This window comes from Bison bison, unplaced genomic scaffold (genome assembly GCF_000754665.1).
Source record: "Bison bison bison isolate TAMUID 2011002044 unplaced genomic scaffold, Bison_UMD1.0 scf7180017864286, whole genome shotgun sequence".
NCBI lineage: Eukaryota > Metazoa > Chordata > Mammalia > Artiodactyla > Bovidae > Bison > Bison bison.
Window position 1 is genome coordinate 2,446,340 of NW_011494858.1, and position 21,097 is coordinate 2,467,436.

The 21,097-nt window shown below is 39.4% G+C and overlaps 1 protein-coding gene across 1 annotated transcript in view; it reads right to left on the bottom strand.

The window, feature by feature from the left end:
- GALNT1 (polypeptide N-acetylgalactosaminyltransferase 1) overlaps nt 1-21,097 on the bottom strand; it is an 80,767-nt gene that overhangs the window by 35,506 nt on the left and 24,164 nt on the right. The window lies entirely within an intron of this gene.

Genomic DNA, 21,097 nt, shown 5'->3' on the forward strand with positions numbered 1-21,097 from the left:
GAGGAGCCTCGGGGGTAACAGTTCATGGGGTTGCAAAGAGTTGGACATGACTGAAGTGACTTAGTACACACATAAGACATGGGAGCAACCTAAATGTCTATCAATAGATGAATGGATAAAGAATATATATAATGGAATATTATTCAGCCATAAAAAGAGTGAAATAATACCATGTGCACCAACATGGATGGACCCAGAGATTATCATTGAGTGCTAAGTTGCTTCAGTCATATCTGACTCTTTGCGACCCTATGTACTGTAGCCCACCCGGCTCCTCTGTCCACCAGATTCTCCAGGCAAGAATACTGGAGTGGGTTGCCATGCCTTCCTCCAGGGAATCTTCCGACCCAGGGATAGAACCAGTGTCTCTTGTCTCCTGCATTAGGAGGCAGGTCTTTACCACTAGCGCCACCTAGAAGTCAAGAGATTATCATACTAAATGAAATACGTCATAAAGAGAAAAACAAATACCATATGATATCACTTTTAAGTGGAATCTAAAATATGATACAGATGAAGGTATCTACAAAATAAAAACAGACTCACAAAATAAACCAAACAAATACCAAAGAGGAAAGGGGGTGAGAGAGGGGTAAATCAGAAGTTTGGGATTAGCATATACAAACTACTATATATAAAACAAACAAACAACAAGGTCCCACTGTATAGCACAGGGAACTATTTTCAATGTCTTCTAATAATCCATAATGAAAAAGAATATATATTTATATAAAACTGAATCACTTTGCTATACAACTAACACAACATTGTAAATCAACTATTCTTCAATAAAATAAAATTTAAAAAGAGCCATTTTCATATGGGTCTATTTCTGAGCTATCTTATCCCATTAATCCATACATCTATCTTTTTGCCAACATCATAAGTCGATTACTGCAGCTTTACAGAAAGGCTTTGAATTGCGTAATGTATTTCCTCCAAATTTATTCATCATTTTCAAATTTATTTTAGTTATTCTATTTCTTTTGCCTTTTCAAATAAAAATGTAAATCCCTTGCTCGGATTCTGAATGGAATTTCACCGAACATCTACTGAGGAGAACTGACATCTTTTTTTGAGGGGCTACTATGCATCTGTTTTTAAAGAACATTTTTAATTGGAGGATGACTGTTTCACAATGTTGTGTTGCTTTCTGCCATACAACAGTGTGAATCAGCCGTAAGTATACATATGTCCCTTCCCTCTTGAACCTCCCTCCTACCCCCCACCCCATCCCACCTCTAGGTTGTCACAGAGCACTGGGTGAGCTTTCTGTGTTTTACAGCAAGTTCCCACTAGCTATCTATTTCACATAGGGTAATGTGTATGTTTCAATGTTACTCTCTCAATTTCATCCCTTCTTCCCCTGCTGTGTCCACAAGTCTCTCTGTGTCCTACGTGTCTATGTATGTGTCTATGTATTCCTGTCCTGCAAATTAGTTCATTAGTAACATTTTTCTAGATTCCATATATATGTATGCATTAATATATGATATTTTTCAAGTCTACGCCCCAACCAGTAATGCTGAAGTTGAAGAAGCTGAAGTTGAACAGTTCTATGAAGACCTACAAGACCTTTTAGAACTAACACCCCAAAAAGACGTTCTTTTCATTATAGGGGACTGGAATGCAAAAGTAGGAAGTCAAGAAACACCCGGAGTAACAGGCAAATTTGGCCTTGGAATACGGAATGAAGCAGGGCAAAGACTAATAGAGTTTTGCCAAGAAAATGCACTGGTCATAACAAACACCCTCTTCCAACAACACAAGAGAAGACTCTACACATGGACATCACCAGATGGTCAACACTGAAATCAGATTGATTATATTATTTGCAGCCAAAGATGGAGAAGCTCTATACAGTCAGCAAAAACAAGACCAGGAGCTGACTGTGGCTCAGATCATGAACTCCTTATTGCCAAATTCAGACTGAAATTGAAGAAAGTAGGGAAAATCACTAGACCATTCAGGTATGACCTAAATCAAATCCCTTATGATTATACAGTGGAAGTGAGAAATAGATTTAAGGGCCTAGATCTGATAGATAAAGTGCCTGATGAGCTACGGAATGAGGTTCGTGACATTGTACAGGAGACAGGGATCAAGACCATCCGCGTGGAAAAGAAATGCAAAAAAGCAAAATGGCTGTCTGGGGAGGCCTTACAAATAGCTGTGAAAAGAAGCGAAGCGAAAAGCAAAGGAGAAAAGGAAAGATATAAGCATCTGAATGCAGAGTTCCAAAGAATGGCAAGGAGATAAGAAAGCCTTCTTCAGTGATCAATGCAAAGAAATAGAGGAAAACAACAGAATGGGAAAGACTAGAGATCTCTTCAAGAAAATCAGAGATACCAAAGGAACATTTCATGCAAAGATGGGCTCGATAAAGGACAGAAATGGTATGGCTCTAACAGAAGTAGAAGATATTAAGAAGAGATGGCAAGAATACACAGAAGAACTATACAAAAAAGATCTTCATGACCCAGATAATCACGATGGTGTGATCACTCACCTACAGCCAGACATCCTGGAATGTGAAGTCAAGTGGGCCTTAGAAAGCATTACTACAAACAAAGCTAGTGGAGGTGACGGAATTCCAGTTGAGCTATTCCAAATCCTGAAAGATGATGCTGTGAAAGTGCTGCACTCAATATGCCAGTAAATTTGGAAAACTCAGCAGTGGCCACAGGACTGGAAAAGGTCAGTTTTCATTCCAATCCCAAAGAAAGGCAATGCCAAAGAATGCTCAAACTACCACACAATTGCACTCATCTCACATGCTAGTAAAGTAATGCTTAAAATTCTCCAAGCCAGGCTTCAGCAATGTGTGAACCATGAACTTCCTGATGTTCAAGCTGGTTTTAGAAAAGGCAGAGGAACCAGAGATCAAATTGCCAACATCCACTGGATCATGGAAAAAGCAAGAGAGTTCCATAAAAACATCTATTTCTGCTTTCTTGACTATGCCAAAGCCTTTGACTGTGTGGATCACAATAAACTGTGGACAATTCTGAAAGAGATGGGAATACCAGACCGCCTGATCTGCCTCTTGAGAAATTTGTATGCAGGTCAGGAAGCAACAAATAGGAAAAGGAGTACGTCAAGGCTGTATATTGTCACCCTGTTTATTTAACTTATATGCAGAGTACATCATGAGAAACGCTGGACTGGAAGAAACACAAGCTGGAATCAAGACTGCTGGGAGAAATATCAATAACCTCAGATATGCAGATGACACCACCCTTATGGCAGAAAGTGAAGAAGAACTAAAGAGCCTCTTGATGAAAGTGAAAGAGGAGAGTGAAAAAGTTGGCTTAAAGCTCAACATTCAGAAAACGAAGATCATGGCATCCGGTCCCATCACTTCATGGGAAATAGAAGGGGAAACAGTGGAAACAGTGTCAGACTTTATTTTTCTGGGCTCCAAAATCACTGCAGATGGTGGCTGCAGCCATGAAATTAAAAGACGCTTACTCCTTGGAAGGAAGGTTATGACCAACCTAGATAGCATATTCAAAAGCAGAGACATTTTGCCGACAAAGGTCTGTCTAGTCAAGGCTATGGTTTTTCCTGTGGTCATGTATGGATGTGAGAGTTGAACTGGGAAGAAGGCTGAGCACTGAAGAATTGATGCTTTTGAACTGTGGTGTTGGAGAAGACTCTTGAGAGTCCCTTAGACTGCAAGGAGATCCAACCAGTCCATTCTGAAGGAGATCAGCCCTGGGATTTCTTTGGAAGGAATGATGCTAAAGCTGAAACTCTAATACTTTGGCCACCTCATGTGAAGAGTTGACTCATTGGAAAAGACTCTGATGCTGGGAGGGATTGGGGGCAAGAGAAGGGGACGACAGAGGATGAGATGGCTGGATGGCATCACTGACTTGATGGACATAGTCTGAGTGAACTCCGGGAGTTGGTGATGGACAAGGAAGCCTGGTGTGCTGCGATTCATGGGGTCGCAAAGAGTCGGACACGACTGAGTGACTGATCTGATCTGATGATATTTTTCATGCTGCCTTACTTCACTCTGTGTACCAGGCTGCAGGTTCATCTACCTTACTAGAACTAACTCAGATTTACTTCTCTTTATGCCTGAGTAATAGTCCATTGTACATATGTGCCACAACTTTCATCCATTCATCTGTCAATGGACATCTATGCTTCCATGTCAGGACATTGCCTCCATATCCTGACTATTGTAAAAAGTGCTTCAGTGAACACTGCGTTCATGTGTCTTTTTGAATTATGGTTTTCTCAGGGTATGTGCCAAGTAGTGGGACTGCTGGGCCATATGGTAATTTTATTCCTAGTTTTTTAAGGAATCCCCGTACTGGAGAACTGACATCTTTTATGTTGAGTCTTCCAACATAGCTAGAGAATGAGGAATTAGTTTCCTCTCTCTGCTGCATATTTCCCAAGACTGTATCTATGTTTTAGGTCAAACTGTGGGAGACAGAAAAAGAAAAGCAATGGGAATTCTACACATGCTCTGGAGACCAGAGTTCTTCTAGTCAAAGAGAGGATTTCCCTTCCTCAGATGTTTAGTTGCTTCCCTGGCCACTGCTCTCAGGGCTGTGTGCCTTGACAATATTGCCTAGGGGCTGAGAGTATAGGGAAGATTGGAGAAAAAAAAAAGTTAAAAGAAGCGAACCTTAAGAGACCCTCTTTTTGTATCTCAGACCAGAGAGGGCTACTTCTGGGGCTCTCTTCCTGTACCCACAGTGCACTTCTGAGTTTTGGACTAGTACAATTTTGAGAAGAAGTAGAGAGCAGGCATCCTTTGTTGCTTCTGACATTAGCAGGGAGGAGTCCAGTCTTGTTCCATAAAGTGTGATGTGACATTAGAAGCACAATCCATAAAAGAGACAACCAATAAATATGATTTCATTAAAATTAAATTTTTCTGTGCCAATGAGCACATTCTGTACCTAAAGGTACCATTAAGCCATTAAGGAAATGGAAAGCATAAGCCACAAATTAAGAAAATATTTTGAAATCACATGTCTGATATTTATAATTTGTCCAGAATATATAAAGAGTTGATGCAACTCAGCAACAGGAAATCAAATAATCTAACTTACAATGGGCAACATATTTGAAAAGACATTTCATTAAAGATATAAAAATGGCTGATAAGTACATAAAAAGAACCCCGATATCATTAGAGAAACCCTAATTAAAATTACACACCCAGTAAAGTGACTATAGTAAAAAAGAAGCACTGGAAAGGATGTGGAGAAACTAGGACCCTCATACACTGCTGGTGGAAGTGTAAATGGTACAGCTGCTCTGGAAAATAGTTTGCCAATTTCTTAAATAAAGAGTATTATAAGACGCTGCAATTGGGAATTTGCCCAAGAAAAACAAAAACATACATCCACACAAACTCCTATATACAAATGTTCTTAGTAACATTACTCATAATAGCTAAAAAAGGGGAACAATTCAAATGTCCATCAACTGGTGACAGAAGTAACATCTACACAGCTGAATAACACTGGGCAATAAAAAGGAACAAAGGGGACATGCCACAATTGGGAGAATCCCAGAAACATTATCCTCAAAGGACTCAGACACAAAGACTTCATATTATGTGATTCCGTTTATATGAAATGGCCAGATAAGGCAAGTCTACATAAATAGAGCACATTAGTGATAACTTTAACCTGGGGCTGAGAGTGGGAATGGAGAGTGACTACAAATGCACACCACAGACTTTTTTGGGGTGAATAAAAATTTTCCAAGTGAGTGCAATTGTGTGCTCATTTCACATGCTAGCAAGGTAATGCTCAAAATCCTTCAAGATAGATTTCAACAGTAGGTAAATCTAGAACTTCCAGATGTACAAGCTGGATTTAGAAAAGCCAGAGGAACCAGAACTCAAACTGCCAACATCCCCTGGATCATAAAAAAAAGCATGGGAATTCCAGAAAAACATCTACTTCTGCTTCAGTGACTATGCTAAAGCCTTTGTGTGGATCACAACAAACTGTGGAGAATTCTTAAAGAGACAGGAATACCAGACCACCTTACCTGCCTCCTGAGAAAACTGTACATAGGTCAGGAAGCAACAGTTAGAACTGGACATGGAACAACAGACTGGTTCCAAATTGGGAAAGGAGTATGTCAAGGCTATATGTTGTCACCCTGCTTATTTAACTTATATGCAGAGTACATCATGCAAAATGCTGGCTGGAGGAAGCTCAAACTGGAATCAAGATTGTCAGGAGAAATATCAATAACCTCAGATATGCAGATGACACCACCCTAATAATAGAAAGTGAAGAGGAACTAAAGAGCCTCTTGATGAAGGTCAAAGAGGAGAGTGAAAAAGGTAGCTTAAAACTTAACATTCAAAACACTAAGACCATGGCATCTGGTCCCATCACTTCATGGCAAATAGATGGGGAAACAATGGAAACAGTGGCAGACTATTTTCATGGGCTCCAAAATTACTGTGGATATGACTGTAGCCACAAAATTAAAAGAGTTTGCTCCGTGGAAGAAAGGCTATGACAAACCTAGACAGCGTATTAAAAAGCAGAGACATCACTTTGCCAACAATGGTCTGTATAGTCAAAGCTATGGCTTTTCCAGTAGTCATGTATGGATGTGAGAGCTGGCCCATAAAGAAGGCTGAGTGCCAAAGAACTGATGCTTTCAAACTGGGGTGCTGGAGAAGATTCTTTAGAGTCCCTTGGACAGCAAGGAGATCAAACTAGTCAATCCTAAAGGAAATCAGTCTTGAATATTCATTGGAAAGACTGATGCTGAAGCTGAAGCTCCAATACTTTGGCCACCTAATGCGAAGAGTCGACTCATTTAGAAGACCCTGATGCTGGTAAAGATTGAAGGCAGGAAGAGAAGGGGGTGGCAGAGAATGAGATGGTGGGATGGCATCATGGACTCAATGGACATGAGTTTAAGCAAACCCAGGAGATCGTGAAGGACAGGGAAACCAGGTGTGCAGCAGTTCATGGGGTCGCAAAGAGTCAGACATGACTGAGCAACTGAACAACAAACTTTCTAAGAGTGGTGATACCAGCATAACTCTGCAAGTTTACTGCAGTTATTAATAAATACTTAAAATCACTGCATCATACACTTTAAATGGGTATATTTTCTGGTTCCAGGAAAGATGGAATAAGTGCATGCCACTCTGTTACTTCCAGTGGGTGAAACCATAACTCCTGGACAGAATGCATGGAGCAGCTGTTTGACAGGACACTGAAATGTGAATGGTAGCAGGTCAACTGGCAAAGGAGATGGTAATTTGAAGTTCCATCCAACCAGTGGTGAGTTTTCCATTTTTCTCCTTCTGGTATTAGCCAGGCTGCACTCAAAGGCAACTCCAGAACTGGAAGTGTGCACTAGAATCACAAAGCAAGAGCCCTAAGAGAAGCTCCTTCTGGTCTGAGAGTTACCCCATCTGTAAACGGCATACTACCCACCAGGGTAGTAATGTGTATAGCCCCTGTTACATAATAAACACTCAATAAGTAGTATTATTGTTAGTTCTTAATCATCTGAGACTAATTATATAGGATGGAATTGCCAAATTAGATGCCTTGAACTTGTTAATCTTCTTCCCTAAGATTACACATTACAAAGGTTTTCTTTGAGTGTTAATTCTATTGAATTCTTCTTGACACTGGAACAATGTTCTTCTTTGCTACAGCTGCCTTTAAAAACGTGTCCTTGGAGATCCTATAAGGTGGTAAAGGTTCTGCTGCAAGGTGACCTGACACTCCAGCTATACGAGGAGTTAAGCCTCGTAAGACAACCAAGGCTTTTCTGGATTCAGATAAGGGGGCGAAAAGGCTGCTCTCTAGGCGATGCCCCACACTACTCCTCTTCCACCTCTGGGGAATTGGTCTGAAAAGCACCTGTTGGCCAGCTTTGTCCAGCTCAATGGAGGGGTACTTAACTATCAGTCTGAGAGTTTTCATTTAACAGGGCATTGTGAATACACTTCAGAAGCCAGACAGTGAAGAGTAAAAAAGAGTGAAGATGGAAAAGCATGCTTCGAGTCGCCTTTTCCTGAGAATTGCACTGGGATGGAGAGCTCATTCTCTGGACAGAGGCCTTCTCTGCATCCTAGACCAGCGAGTATTCAAAGCACTAGAGTCTTCCAACAACCCCTGTTAAGTGTCCTGACTGTACAGATAAGGAACCTGAGTTATGGAAAGGTCAAGGAACTTGTCCAAAGCCACAAAGCCAGTAAACAGCAGACCCAGACTTTGACGGTATCAAGATATTTATGAGAAATTCATCTAGATAAAATTCCAAAAGTGAGAAAAACTAAGTGTAGATTAAGAAGTTCCTAGTATGTGCACAGTAGCAGTTCCAGAAGAATAGACTGGAGGGCACAGAGACACCACAAAATTTGAGATTAAAACTAGAAATGTCCTAAAAGTGAAAAATAACATGACTGTTCGGATCAAAAGGACACTATATACACTGAGCACACAGGTAAATTTACACCCTGACAGACTACAACGGGCCCAGATCTCACCATTAAAGGAATAAAATAAAACATGCAGCTTCCAAACCAAGTGACAGAAAAACATGAATACTGAAAATTTTACCAGTTGAAAATGTAGCAATTAGTATTGCAGGGAAGAAAAAAATAAAGATGGTAAACAAAATATGATTTATTAGATTGAACTTTTTATAAAGCTATCATTTCTATAAGTCAAAAATGAATATCAATTTTATTTGGTTCAGCCTTAAAGAAGTCTAAATATATCAATAGTCACAATAAATGCACATGCATCAAACTCAACTATTAAAAACAAAGATTATTCGAGTGATTTAAAAATATAAAATTCAGCCATTTAATAGAGGTACACCTAAAACAAAAATTATACAGATGGCTATAAATAAAAAAGGGAAAAAAGACGCATCAGGAAAATCAGAAAACTAAAAGTGACATAACAATATCAAAATCAGGAGGAAGAAAGTCAATAAAGATACAGTGAACGCTGAGTTTAAAAAATACATGTGCATACGCACACACACACACACACACACACACACGGTAAATTGTCTTAAATGCATCCAATGCATCAACCTTGAAAAATAAACTAACAGAATGATATAGAAAGAAAGAAAAGAAAGTGAAGTCGCTTAGTCGTATCTGACTCTTTGTGACTCCATGGACTGTAGCCTACCACGCTCCTCTGTCCATGGGATCTTCCAGGCAAGAGTACTGCAGTGGATTGCCATTTCCTTCTGCAGAAGATCTTCCCAACCCAGGGATCAAACCTGGGTCTCCTGCATTGTAGGCAGGCGCTTTACCATCTGAGCCACCAGAGAAACTGTCAAATCCATAATCACAGTGGAAGTTTTTAATACAACTTAAAAAAATTGCACTTTCTAGATCACAAAGGAGGTTTCAACACATTTCAAAAAGATCATCTTTATGTACAGATCATTAATCTAGGAATCAATAAAAAATGAGAAAACCAGAAGGCAAAATGAAATGTACACAGAAAAATTTTAATGTACTTCTAAGTCATCCTGGGTTAAAGAGAAATCAAATGGAAATTACAAACTACTTATCAATGAATAAGGATGAAAGAGCTGGCCACAAATGAAGCAACTCAGCAAGCACACACTACACATAAAACTAGCAGGATGCACTGACTTGATTCAAAGATGTAAATTTAGTGTTTGATGAATTTACTACAAAACAAAAATGTTTTAAATTAACAGGTTAAGCATTTAAATTAAGGAAGTGAAAAAACAGATTAAACACAAAATAGAAGATAGAGAACAAATTTTTTAAAACTGGATAAGCAAAAAGGAAAAACTACTCCTCTTTTAAAACATAAAAATTTCAAACCACTAACAAGACTGCCTAACGAAAAAAGAGAAAAACAAAATTAAAAATGAGGATACATAATTACAGATCTAGTAAAAATGTTTTAAAATCATGAGGTACCTAAGATAATGCTATGAACAAAACAAAAAAATCAAGCTTTCCAGTTCATCATGAATTACCCAAATTCTAATTGTGATTTGGCTAACTAAAGATCATACTCTGTAAACCTTTCCACTGTGTTCTCTGGAACTCATGGTTACTGTCATTAGCAAAATTCCTTATATTCACAATCTTTTCATTGAATATTCCCACCATATCCTACACTAATTAAAATATCTCCGAAGAATACTGTTTCCTGAGTGTTCTTTCAAGAGAAGGCTGGCCTTTTTCAACATCGCTGTATCACTGAGGCTGGAGGTGGGGGGTAAATACCTCCCTTGTTCCTCACTGCTGTTTCAAGAGTATGTTCCTCCCTCCTCCTGAAGAAGTTTCAGGTCCTTTAAAGACACTGCTACCAGAAGCTGCCAATCCACCCTTGTCCAGTCATCTGTCACATTCCCGACCAACTCTGTCACTAGTCTTGTCATCATACTCTCGGTCATTCTAGTTTCCACAAAGTCGATTTTTCAATAGTTGGCCTCTCAGATCTGTGCTCTGCTCTGCTCTCCTCCACCATATCTCACCCACTTGCGTTCACGCTATTCCCTTAAATCACATCATTACTGATACTCTCCATTTTAAGCATCCCAATCTCTGGTCACCATTACTCTTCCACCTCCCAGCCCTCCTCCCTTCCCCCGACATCCAGGTTTATTCCCACTCAGTTACTCCAATAATCCCAGACCTTTACCATCCTTCATTGGGATCTCCAATCCAGACCCTTCCACCCTCTCACTCGCTGTTACCCTCTTCATGTTCTCCCTTTATTATACTCATCACCTTGTATCTCTCCCTAGTCTATCTCACTAGCTTGGCATTATCCCAATCCTCGCTAAATCCAACTTTCTGCTGATTTTGCACTGGGGCTGCTGAATTAATACAGAAAACATATGAGCATGGTGACTGGTCTCATTTTCAGTTTACAAACACAAACCTCAAGTAGGCTCCTGGCACGAGCTAGTATTCCCATTACCGTTCCCAGTTAACCCTTTCAAACTGCTCATCTCCACAGAGTCCCAATACGTTTCCCACCCTCCTCACACACAGGTGTAACCCGTTTCTCATTTCACTAAAAATGCCATCAGATGAGGATTTCCATACCTTCATCAACACACTGACCATCCTGTAGGTTTCTGTGATCATAAACATTGAGCCTCTTCCCTGTTATACCGGGAAAGTCTGAATTATCCCTGTTCCTGTCTGAAACCAATTACATTCCTTCTCATCTACTCAAATTCAGTGCTCTTGCCATAACTCTCCCAAACTTCCATCAATGGGATCATTTCTATCAATATAGAAACGTGTTGTACTATTTGCCCTTGATTGCATGATCCCCCCAGCTTACTGCCCCAATTCTTTTTTTCCTACTACATCTCAAAAGGGCTGCTGTACTTGCTGTCTCCACTGCTTCCCCTCCCACTGAGCTTCTCCCACTCTTTTCTTATGTTGATTTTACGTGAAGCATAACAGAGTGTAAAAAAAACCCAACATAAATTTAGAGCGAATGAGTTATCACACAGCAAATGCTCATGACTCAGATGAAGAAATAGGAACACAGTGGGCACCTCCCAAGTCCCTCTTGCTCCTGATTACTTTTCTTTCCTCTCAAAAGCACTTTTTAGTTTCTCAGAATATATCTTCCAGATACAGTAAATGCCTCTAGGTAAAGGCAGCCTCCAAACTCTAAGCTCACTTCTCTGGGTTCCATCTTCTCTCAGATTTTGGCTCTGAAATTCTCCACTACCTTCTCATCTCTGCCTTCTAACCTCGGGACATTTTCAAGCAGGTGCTTTTTATGTATTTTTTCCCAACTCTCTATATATTCAACTGGAGAGGTGGTCCAGACCACCAGCCACTACAGAATGAAAGTCTCCCCATTCTTTTAAATCATGATTTCATTCCTATTACTTCAAAGGAACAATTCTGTTCCTCCACACACTGAAATCCACTGGTCAATTTAGACGTCTCACCTTACTTCACCTCTCAGCAGATTTAACATAGTTGGCCAGCTCCTCCTTGAGACGTTATTTCACCTCTCCTCAGCCTCTTGCTAGATCTTCCTTCTTTTCTTATCTTTGACAGCTGGAACCCTAACCTCTTTTTCACCTCATCCACTCCTGGTGGACAATGGCTGGATATCTTAACCAGCACTGTGTCTTTAAATTCTCTTGTTCCTTTAGTGACTCCAGCTGCAACCTCTCCCCTGAATGCCAGGATTTTATAAATCTGTGCTAACAATTCTTGATTTCTATTCCCATATTTCTATTCTCCTCTTCTTTCCATCTTGGCAAGAAATTATCACTATATGAAAACTATCACTATAATTCAGATAGCTCATCAGGTCTGTTTTTTTTTCTTTTGCTCTACACCCAATCTGTCAGCATTGATAGCTTCCGTCTTAAATATACAATCAGAATTTGAAAAGTTCTTCACCTTGACTATGCCTCTATTAATCTTACTCATGACACTCCTATACTCTGCATGAAAATCTCATCCACTGCAGCTGGAAAACATAAACTGGTGAAACCACAGTGGGAGCAATTTTTTAAAAAACCCTATGAAATTTAAAGCGGATTCCTCTCAGCACAATTATTTCGTATCTCTGTGAAACTGACCATAATCCATGGTAACAAATACATTTTACAGTAATCCAGAACATATATTCTGAAACAATGATTAATGAAAAATAAACTTATTACATTAAACATACTCTGATATCTTCTATTTCACTAATTAAAATGCTAACAGGTACTCACATTGTGTACGAAATACCATTAAAAAAAAAAACAAAACTTAAGGCCTAAGGTTTTCTAAATTGATCTCATATCCATTAATAGCTGAAGGGTCATGACCTGCAATTTAGGTTTTTTTATTTGTTTTAATTTGCTTTATTTTTCGGCTGTACCACACAGTATGTGGGATCACAGCTCCCCACCCAGGGATCGAATTTGCACCCCCTACATTGGAAGCTCCGAGTCTTAATCACTGGACCACCAGAGAAGTCCCACAACCTATATTCAGAAAGCACTGTTCCAGAGAAAACTTTTACATCTGTACAAGAGATGTAATAACATGTTGGCTTGAAAAGGATATTTACAAATACTTTGTAACTTTAAAATATATACCCTTAAGTAAAAGCACAATCAGTAAACTGTGATGCATATCCACACAATGGACTTCTACAAAGCAGTTAAAATGAATAACCTAGAACTCCATGTAATGACATGGCCAAATTTCAAAATCAATGCTTAAACAAAAACAATTTTAAAGTTGTAGAAGAATATGTACATATGCTGTACTAGCATTTGTTAAAACTATGAAACTATACTATATATTATTTAGGTAGGTAGACAGAAAGACATGCAGCAATGATAAATGCAAAAAATGAGACCTATAGTTAGGGAAGAATGGAATATAACTGGGGAGGGATACACAAATGGTTTCAACTGTAGCAGTAAAGTTTTACTGCTAAAAACAAAATACGAAGAGAATATGGCAACTTATTGAGATTCAATAAAGTTAGGGGTTGGTACAAAGCTTTGTTATCTCCTACAGCTTTCTGAATGTTTAGACCATTTCATTTAAAAAGATTAATAGTTAAGAGATCACCAGTAAAAATGGAAAATGCAAAAGAAACTTTAAGTATTTTAAAACATTTTTAAAACTATATCATGTATGTCTTAGGGCAACAGATAAAAAATCAGGGAACTCACTAGACTTGTAAAACAAAAAAATTTACATTTCATGAAGCAGGTAGAAAACCACACTCTAAGAGGATACAGATACAAAGAGTAAGATTTGGGACTTCACTGGTAGCCCAGTGGTTAAGAATATGCCTCCCAAAGTAGGGAAGCAGGTTCAGTCCCTGCTTAGGGAACTAAGATCCCACGTGCTCTAGAGCCCACGCACCCCAACCAGAGAAGCCCACTCACTGGAATGAAGGCAGCACAGCCAAAACAATAACAGAGTAATGATTATATTACAATACTGTTTACAAAATTTTACTTAACTGAAACAAAAAATACATCAGCCTTGGAACTACTATTTACAGAATTATAACAAAGTGAGTGCAAACACCTGAAAGAATACAAAACTGTGGGTCTTAAAAACTGTAAGCAGAGCAATTTTCAGAAGTTCATCAAAATCATCTAAAAGAACCTTATCTGAAATGAGAAAACAAAATTCTGTAGATTTTGATCTGTTTCCAGAATTTTATCTAATATTAGAAGGAATAGTTAACAAAATGAGGGAAAAAAAATAACTTTCAGTAATTAGGTCGAGAAAAAGGGAATAAGAAGTCAGAAGACCTGGATTTGAGCCTGATTCAATTGTCCTGGGCTATAGCAATCTCTCTGAGGCACTTACCAGCAGCCTGCCACATGGGACTGATAATTTTTTAAACCAAATTAAAATTACTTTAAAAACTAGAAAGATGAAAAGGCTATTGTTATACTAAACATCTCACAAATATTTCCATGAATAAAAAAAGTAAATTGCAGGGTTTTATGTCTATTTTTAAGAAGTCAGAAAACAATGGCAAGCAGTTAGTAATTAAAAATTTAACAAATAAAAGAAATTCAAAAGAATAGCTGAAAGACAGCCTAAGAGTTTTCCCTGGAAGTAGAACAGAAAGATGAGAAAAGATAAAAATAAAAGGGACTAAGAGAATCAATGCAAGTAGTCCAAAGCCTGGCTAATAGGAGTTTCAATGAGAGAACACAGACTGATGGGACATATCATTTGCATGCTTAGTAGCTTCTGACTCTTTAAGACCCTTTGGACTACAGCCCTCCAGGCTCTTCTGTTCATGGGATTCTCCAGGCAAGAATACTGGAGTGGGTTGCCAATTCCTACTCCAGGAGATCTTCCTGACCCAGGGACTGAACTGGCATCTCCCAAGTCTCCTGCATTGGCAGGAGGATTCTTTACCACTGAGCCACCTGGGAAGCCCAATGGCACAAATAATAGACCTGTCTAATAAGCCACAACTCACTTGACTTCAAGGATATTGGTACAAAACACCTTTAACTTACCAATCTACAGGGAAGAGAGGAACAATCAATGGTACCAGTGATGCAATTAGCAAAATGCAGGCTCAGGAAGGACATAAGACACTGAAAGTGAGCGAGTCACTCAATCATGTCCAACTCTTTGAGATCCTATGGACTATACAGTCCATGGAATTCTCTAAGCCAGAATACTGGAGTGGGTAGCCTATCCCTTCTCCAGGGGATCTTCCCAACCCAGGGATTGAACCCAGGTCTTCTGCATTACAGGCTGATTCTTTACCAGATGAGCCACAAGGGAAGCCCATAAGACACTTTACCTGGTCTTCAAATAATAAACCATGAGGGTAAAAAAGAAGAGGGAACCTGCAGACTGAGAAAGACTTGAAAGAGATACCTACCAGTTGCAATTCTGATATAAACACTATTAAAAAGGGAAATATATGACATAACTAGGAAATGTAAATACAAACTGGGTATTTCAGGTTACCAAGGAATCACTCACTATTAATATATTTTGAGGTATGAAAAATGGTACCATGATTTCCTTTTCCCCCTGATTCTATGAGTCCCATCTTTCAGAGATAAATACTGTAATATTTACAAATGGTATGTCTTTGTCTGGGGCTGGGGAATCTGCTGCTCATCTCACTTACCTGACTGATCCCCCAAATCCACAAACAGTGTGGGATTCTCCAAAGCGCCACTCCTCTCATGTCAGCTGGCTGACCCCAGAGTCAATGATCCAAGTGAAATAAAAGACCAAACTGGAACCACAGTGTATTTTATAACCTCCCCTTCATGGATCACAGCTTTTTTGTAGCAAAGGGGCTTGCATAACTCAGTGAAGCTATGAGCCATGCCTTGCAGGGCCACCCAAGACAGATGGGTCATAGTGAATACTTCTAACAACTTATGGACTCTGTGGGAGAGGGAGAGGGTGGGGAGATTTGGGAGAATAGCATTGAAACATGTATAATATCATGTATGAAACGAGTCGCCAGTCCAGGTTTGATGCACGGTACTGGATGCTTGGGGCTGGTGCACTGGGACGACCCAGAGGGAGGGTAGGGGAGGGAGGAGGGAGGAGGGTTTAGGATGGGGAACGCGGGTATACCTGTGGCGGAGTCATTTCGATATTTGGCAAAACTAATACAATATTGTAAAGTTTAAAAAAAAAAAAAAAAATGTGGTCCACTGGAGGAGGAAATGGCAACCCAATCCAAAATTCTTGCCATGAGAATTCCATGAACATTATGAAAAGGCAGAAAGATATGACACTGGAAGATGACACTCCATCACTTGTACTGTGTTCTGCTGGTCATACAGATCAACCCTGGCACAACATAGAAAGAGACATCCAGAGAGTAAATGCCAGGAGATGGAGATTGCTGCAGGACATCTTAGAGGATATAAATGAGGTTACACAATACAACTTTTAAGAATTACTGAAGGTGATGAATACATTAGGGCTCACATTATTATCTCTATTTTGTATATATTTGAAAATTTCCATAATAAAAAGCTTTTCAGAATGTTTTTAAACAAAGAATAAAAGCACACAGATGGAATAAGAAGGTTTAAGGGAAAAAAAGGCTCTTCAGCAGTAGTAGTGATTCTGTGCCACTTCCACCTGGAAGCAGCCTAGTCCCACAGAGACCCAGTGGTTGCCAGACTGTTTTAAGCAGCTGGACTAGCAATCCAGCACAAAGCAAGAGTTTTTCAAGTCTGAGAGTTCTCATTAAGCCCCAAATTTGGTGTACAAGCCTAAGTATCACATCATTTAAACACTGATCTCCTTATCATAAAGTTGTTCACTCTGCAAAAACTAGTGCTTATAATACAATTAAAGACTATTCATTAATAAAAGTATCTTCAAGAACCACATAAAAGACTTTTAAAAAACATTTAATAAAATGTATTGATAGCAGTGATGTATTTAGGGGAATTATTAAAGTACAAAAATAACTCTCCTATAAACAGTAATAGTTAAGGTTCTTTTAAACATCACTGAATCTGAGACTTCCCTGAGAAACCTAGCTTGCTTCAATAACTATTAAATTATTCAGAAAGTACAGTTTGTGAAAATCTAAGTTTATAATGAAGCTTCTTTTGACTGATGTCCACCTAACCAGTTTGCTAGATGAACAGATACTCTCCAGCCCCTGAGTTTTTATAGGCACAGTATTCAATGGTTTCCTTATTCTGACTTTATTCAAACCTGTGCCATGTAATGATAAACCATGACTGCCTTCTGTGAACCACTGTTTAGAAAAATTTTCCCTGGAGTATCTTTTCATGTGTTTGTTAGCCATCTGTATGTCTTCTCTGGAGAAATGTTTGTTTAGGTCTTTTTCCCACTTTTTGATTGGGTTGTTTTTCAAATGGTATTGACTTGTCTGAGCAGCTTGTATATTTTGGAAATTAACCCTGTGTCAATTGTTTCATTTGCCATTATTTTCTCCCATTCTGAGGGTTGTCTTTTCACCTTGTTATAGTTTGCTCTGCTGTGCAAAAGCTTTTAAATTTAATTAGGTTCCACTAGTTTATTTTTGTTTTTATCCCCATTACTCTATGAGTTGGGTCATACAGGATCCTGCTGTGATTTATATCACAGAGTGTTCTGTTTTCCTCTAAGAGTTTTAGTTTCTGGTCTTACATTTAGGTCTTTAATCCATTTTATCTTTGTGTATGGTGTTAGGAAGTTCTCTACTTTCATTCTTTTACATATAGCTGTGCAGTTTTCCCAGCACCACTTACTGAAGAGGCAATCTTTGTCCCACTGTAATATTTTTGCCTCCTTTTGTCTAATATCCTTGACTCCTTGCCTCCAAAAATATGGTATCTGTAGGCATGTAGGTTTATCTCTGGGCTATCTTGTTCCATTGGTCTATATTTCTATTTTTGTGCCAGTACCCTACTGTCTTGATGACTGTAGCTTTGTGGTATAGTCTGAAGTCAGGAAGGTTGATTTCTCCAGCTCCATTCTTCTTTCTCAAGATTGCTTTGGCGATTTGGGGTCTTCTGTGTTTCATTATGAATTGTAAAATTTTTTGTTCCAGTTCTGTGAGAAATGCCTTTGATAGGGATCACACTGAATGTGTAGATTGCATTTGGTAGTATAGTCATTTTCACAATATCGACTCCATGGAGTTAATGAGTTTTTTTTTTTCTTGTGATGGTTTTCTATGTAATTATTACTAATTTTCCATTGCTTCTCCAGTGGACCATGTTTTGTCAGAACTCTCCACCATGACCCAACTGTCTTGGGTGGCCCTGCACCGCATGGCTCATAGTTTCATTGAGTTACTCAAGGCTGTGATCCATGTGATCATTTTGGTTAGTTTTCTGTGACTGTGGTTTTCATTCTGGAGGCCATGGGATTGCATTCTTGCTTTTCCTGTCTGCTCTCTGATGGATGAGGATAAGAGGCTTGTGCAAGCTTCTTGATGGGAGGGACTGGCTGTTGGGAAAACATGTCTTGCTCTGGTGGGCAGGTTCATGCTCAGTAAATCTTCAATCCAATTTTCTGCTGATGGATGGGGCTGTGGTCCCTCCCTGTAGTTTGGCCTGAGGTGGACCAGTCCTGGAGTCTGCAGTGTCCATGACAGAGACAGAGGCTCTGTGATAGGGCTAATGGCAAAAGGACTTAAGTCAACAGGCCATGCCTCCCAGGACTGCTGCTGCCAGTACCCCTGACCAGAAGGCAGGCCACTGTTGGTTCATGCCTCTGCAGGAGACAAAACATGGTCCACTGGAGAAGAGAATGACAAACCACTTCAGTATTCTTGCCTTGAGAACCCCATCAACAGTAAGAAAAAAAGGTAAAAAGATATGAAACTGGAAGATGGGCACTGTGCCTGCAGGTCAGTAGGTATCCAATACTCTACTGGGGAAGAGCAGAGAAATAGCTCCAGAAAGAGTGAAGAGGCTGAGCCAAAGTGCAAATAATGCCCAGGTGTGGATGTATCTGGTGGTGAAAGTAAAGTCTGATGCTGTAAAGAACAATACTGCACAGGAACTTGGAATGTTAGGTCCTGAATCAAGGTAAATTGATGTGCTCAAACAGGAGATGGCAAGAGTAAACACTGACATTTAAGAATCAGTGAATTAAAATGGATGGGAATGGGCAAATTTAATTCAGATGACCATTATATCTACTACTGTGGACAACAATCCCTTAGAAGAAATGGAGTAGCCCTCACAGTCAACAGCAGTTCAAAATGCAGTACTTGGGTGCAATCTCAAAAACAAAAGAATGATCTTGGTTCATCTGCAAGGTAAACCATTCAACATCACAGTAATCCAAGTCTATACCTCAACCACTAATGCCAAAAAAGCTGAAGTCGAACAGTTCTATGAACAACAAGACCTTCTAGAACTAACAGCAAAAAGAGATGTCCTTTTCATTATAGGGGACTGAATTGCAAAAGTAGGAAGTCAAGAGATACCTGGAGTAACAAGTTAGTCTGGAGTACAAATGAAGAAGGGCAAAGGCTAACAGAGTTGTGCCAAGAGAATTCACTGGTCATAGCAAACACCCTCTTCTGGCAACACTAGAGACGACTCTACACATGGACATCACCAGATGGTCAATACTGAAATCAGAATGACTATATTCTTTGCAGCCAATGATGGAGAAGCTCTATACAGTAAGCAAAAACAAGACCGGGAGCTGACTGCAACTCAGATCATGAGCTCCTTATTGCAAAATTCAGACTTCAATTGAAGAAAGTAGGGAAAACCACTAGGCCATTCAGGTATGACCTAAATCAAATCCCTTATGATTATACAGTGGAAGTGACAAATAGATGGAAGGGATTAGATCTGATAGACAAGAGTGCCTGAGGAACTATGGATGGAGGTTTGAAACACCGTACAAGAGGTGGTGACCAAAATCAATCCCCAGGAAAAAAGAAATGCAAGAAAGCCTCCTGTCTGAGGAGGTCTTTCAAACAACTGAGAAAAGGAGAGAAGTGAAAAGCAAAGGAAAAAGTTATGGATACACCCAACTGAATGCAGAGTTCCACAGAATAGCAAGGAGAAATAAGTCAGCCTTCTTAAGTGAACAACACAAAGAAATAAAACAATAAAATAGGAAAGACTATACATCTCTTCAAGAAAATCAGAGATACCAAGAGAACATTTCATGCAAAAATGGGCAAAATAAAGAACAGGAATAGGGCCTAACAGAGGCAGAAAAGATTAAGAAGAGGTGGCAAGAATACACAGAAGAATGGTACAAAAGAGGACTTAATGTTCCGGATAATCACGATGGTGTGGAGACTCACCTACAGCCAGACATCCTGGAGTGTGAAGTCAAGTGGGCCTTAGGAAGTATTACTACGAACAAAGTTAGTGGAGGTAGTGGCATTTTAACTGAAGAGTCAGTCTTTGCTTCCTCCAAGCTGCTTAAAGTTCTGAACTACACTTTCCATGTTTGAGAGTTTTCTGTGATGTCTAGTATTTCTTGGTTATCTATTATTAAAAATGGAAGGCCAAAAAACTGACTGTAAGCTCTCAGTATGTGAGGCTTTCTGACTATGAGTCTCCTTCATTGGCGTGATCAGGCTGCTGTCATTAAATTGGAGTCTCTGATGTCAGTGTCTGCAGTTGTTTTCCTTTTCTCTAGGGCTAGTCCAATTCTGTTGAAAAAGATCCTCCAATCTCTTGCCTGGAGGGATAAAGTTCAGCTGCTAGCATTACTGTGAGCCACAGAAGGCTAAGGGGGTCTCAACAGCTAAAATGTTCACTTTATCCACCTTTCCCTGCACAGTTCCCTTGCTTTTAACAGCGCCTGTTGTCCTCTAGTCCAGATACCTTGTATCATATGGCACAGTTGGACATTAGGTGCCGGTAGGAGTGTAAGTTGGTACAACCATCTTAGAAAAATGTGCTAAAGCTATGTAAGTGTACACCCTATTCCTTTCCCCAATATATACACCAAATAGAAATGAGAGCCTAGGTCTTCCTAAAACATTCACAGAAATATCACCTTAGCCTTTATTCATAACAGCGAAAAAGTGGAAACAACCCAAATATCTATCAGTGTGTAAGCTATGGTACATTCACGTAACAAACCACCACACTGCCATGGAAACAGTATGTT